Here is a 4,155-nt window from a genome sequence, read left to right as displayed (position 1 = left end):
ACAGCAAACCACATCATTCTGCCCCGGCTCCTCCAAAATCTCATGTCCTCACATTTCAAAACCAATCATGCCTTTCCAACAGTCCCCTAAAGTCTTATTCCAGCATTAACCCAAAAGTTCAAGTCCAAAGTCTTATCTGAGACAAAACAGGTCCCTTATGCCTATGAGCCTGAAAAATGAAAAGCAAGGTAGTTTCTTCCTAGATACAATGGGAGTACAGGTATTGGGTAAATACTCCACTCCAAATGGGAGGAATTGGCCAAAACCAAGGGGCCACAGGCCCCATACAAGTCCAAAATCCAATAGGGCAGTCGTTAAACCCTAAAATTCCAAAATGATCTCCTTTGACTCCATGTCTCACATCCAGGCCACATGGATTCAAGAGGTGGTCTCCCACAGCCTTGGGCAGCTCCACCACCCCTGTGACTTTGCAGGGTACAGACCCCCTCCATGCTGCTTTCACAGGCTGGCGTTGAGTGTCTGTGGCTTTTCCAGGCACATGGTGCGACCCATTGCTGGATCTACCATTCTGGGATCTGGAGGATGGTAGCCCTCTTCTCACAGCTCCACTAGACAGTGCCTCAGCAGTGACTCTGTGGAGGCTCCAACCTCACATTTCCCTTCGGCACTGCCCTGGCAGAGGTTTTCTATGACAGCTCTACTCCTGCAGCAAACTTCTGCCTAAACATCCAGGCATTTCCATACATCCTCTGAAATCTATGCAGAGGTTCCCAAACCTTGATTCTTGTCTTCTGTGCACCCCCAGAACCAATACCACATGGAAGCTGCCAAGGCTTGGGGCTTGTACCTTCTGAAGCAATGGCCGGAGCTGTGCCTTGGCCCCTTTTAGCCATGGCTGGAGCTCAAACAGCTGGGACACAGGGCACCATGTCCCAAGGCTGCACAGAGAAGGGGGACTCTGGGCCCGGCCCATGAAACCAATTTTCCCTCCTCGGCCTCTCAGCCTGTGATGGGAGGGGCTCTGTGAAGGTCTCTGACATGCCCTGCAGACATTTTCCCCATTGTCTTGGGGATTAACATTCAGCTTCTCATTACTTATGCAGATTTCTGCAGGGGGGCTTGCATTTTCCCCCAGAAAATGGCTTTTTATTTTCTACAGCATCATCAGGCTGCAAATTTTCCAAATTTTTATGCTCAGCTTCCTCGTGAATGCTTTGCCACTTAGAAATTTCTTCCACCAGATGCCCTAAATCATCTCTCTCAAGTTCAAAGTCCCACAGATTTCTAGGGCAGGGGCAAAATGCCACAAGTCTCTTTGCATAGCAGAGTGACCTTTACTCCAGTTCCCAGCAAGTTCCCATCTCCATCCAAGACCACCTCAGCCTGGAATTCATTGTCCATATCACTATTGGCATTTTGGTCAAAGCCTCAACAAGTCTCTAGGAAGTTCCAAACTTTCCCACATTTTCTGGTCTTCTTCTGAGCCCTCCAAACTGTTCCAACCTTTCCCTGTTACCCAGTTCCAAAGTCGTTTCCACATTTTCAGGTATATTTATGGCAGCACCCCACTCTCTGTGGTACCAATTTACTGTATTAGTCCATTTTCACACTGCTATGAAGAAATACCCAAGACCGGGTAATTTGTACAGGAAAGAGTTTTAATTGACTCACAGTTCTGCATGGCTGGGAAGGTCTCAAGAAACTTACAATCATGGTGGAAGGGGAAGCAAACACATCCTTCTTCACAAGGCAGCAGGAGAGAGAAGAATGCATCAGATCTCGTGAGAACTTACTATCACAAGAATAGCGGCAAGGGGGTAACCACCCCCATGATTCAATTACCTCTCACCGGGTCCCACCTAACACACGTGGGGATTATGGGAACTACAGTTCAAGATGAGATTTGGGTGGGGACACAGCCAAACCATATCACCCAGGAATGACAAAAAAGGAAGTATACATGTTTCCCCTTGCTCGTTCTTTAGATTTGTGTTTCCAGGGCACTATCAATGCTATCTGGTCCGACTCTTTGTCAATGCTGTCTCAGCAACCAAGCAAGAAGAGTAAACAAAATCTCACTGAGAGCTGGACCCCACAAAAGCCATTACAGCACTGAGCAGATGCCATCAGCCTGAATATCAAATACAGCTGCACCAAGTCCACAGCCTCACTAACTCTGAGCATCATCTCTCTTTAGCCCCTGACCAGCAGCCCGTTACCAAGTCCCCTACTAAGAGAATTCCAGAGTTCCTTAAGGGAAAAAAATAAATCTTATGCCCCGCTTCCAACTAAAATATTCCTCTATTCCACCCAACTGAAGATAATTTTCACAGTTTACTGCAGACATGTACTTTAAACAGAAGCAGTTTAGCTTCTGGTTGCATTAAACCTTTGTTCTCCAGAATAATTTCTTGCCTTTATCTTACATAATCAGAAGGCCTACTGAAGTGTTGCTGTTGTTGTTATAGGAGTAATCTGCCCCCAAAAGTCAAGTCAGACTTCCATCTTTAGGAAAACAAAAAGGGTGCTGGTAATCTTTAAATAACTATTACCAACCTGCATCCAAGCCTTTGCTTCTACCCCACAAGGTTTCAAAGAATATTAATGATTCCATCTAATTCCATTACAAAAGTCCTAGTCCTATCTCAAAGTCGAGTACAGATGCAGACATTTTTCTGTTTCCCTCTGACCTTAATAGAATGTTTATATTTTTGGAGCCCTCTCTGTCAACATATTTTTATGCCTCAATATCTCCAGGAAAATAATAAACTCTATTAGTAACAGCACCTCACAGACTCCAACAGGAAGTTTCATTTTGGAGAATATCTAAGGTCTGCAATACACAGACCTTACAAAGACAAAGCAGAATTTTGAGAGGTGAACATTTTCATAGCTGAATTGTGTCTTGTCTGTTCAGGCTGCTATAACAGAATACCTTAGACTGGGTAATTTATAAACAATATTAGTTTATTGCTCACAGTTCTAGAGGCTTGGAAGTTTAAAATCAAGATGCCAGCAGATCCAGTATCTGGAGAGGACATATTCCTCATACATGGCAGCTTCTATCTGCCTTCATATGGCAGAAGGGGTGAACAAGTTCCCATGAGCCTCTCTTCTTCTCCAAGGCCCCACCTCTTACTAATGTTGCATTGGAGATTAGGTTTCAACAAATGAACATGGGGAGGAACGCAAACATTCAGAATATAACATTCCACCCTTGGCCCCCAACATCCATATCCTTCCCACATGCAAAATACATTTATTCCATACCAAATGGCCCCCAAAGTCTTAACTGGTTCCAGCATTAACTTTAAAATCTAAGTCCAAAGTCTCACCTAAATATCATCTAAATTAGATTTGGGTGAGACTCAAGGTATGATTCATCCTGAGACAAATTTCTCTCCAGCTGTGAATCTGTGAAAGCAAAAGTTATACGCTTACAGAATGCAATGGTGGGACAGGCACAGGATAGACATTCCCATTCCAAAAGACAGAAATAGGAAGGAAGAAAGGGGTGACTCATCCCAAGTAAGTTCAAAACCCAACAGGATGAACAATCTTAAACCTTAAAGATGCCCCCTTTCCGGACACACTGGGGAAAAGGTCCAAGGCTCAAGGCAGCCCCACCCCTCATAGCACACACCACAACTTTCCCAGGTTGGAGTCTCCTGCCTGCGGTTCACCCAGCCTGGAGTAGCACCCCGGTGGTTCTACCACTCTGGGGTTTCAGGGATGTCCCCACTCCCATGGCTTTATGAGCTATTGCCATAGTAGGTTCTCTGCAATATCTTCCCCCCTGTACCATTTCTCTGCCTGGGCCCTGAGGCTGTCCAGAGCATCCTATGAAATCTAGGTGGAGGTAGCCATGACCCCACAGCTCATGCACTCTGAGCATCCATGGAGATGGCACCTCACAAACACCGCCAAGGTTTATTGCCTGTGCCCTCAAAGGGGAAGCCACTGTGGGCTGCACCACACTTGGGCCCACAGGTGCCACACCTGGGCTAGCTGAGAAGCACTGCAGCAGAATGCAGGGAACAAAGACTTGAGGCAATACTGTGCTGTGAGGTCCCACAGACTATGGAGGCCCCTCTTTTGACGTGTCATGCACCACATGACATTTCAGTCAGTGACAAACTATACACAATGGTGGTCCCATAAGATTATAATACTGTATTTTTACTGTGCCCTTTC

Source organism: Macaca thibetana, chromosome 3, assembly GCF_024542745.1.
Source record: "Macaca thibetana thibetana isolate TM-01 chromosome 3, ASM2454274v1, whole genome shotgun sequence".
In the NCBI taxonomy this organism is placed as follows: domain Eukaryota; kingdom Metazoa; phylum Chordata; class Mammalia; order Primates; family Cercopithecidae; genus Macaca; species Macaca thibetana.
The sequence above is the reverse complement of the archived record's forward strand: the minus strand, read 5'-3'. Positions refer to the sequence as shown.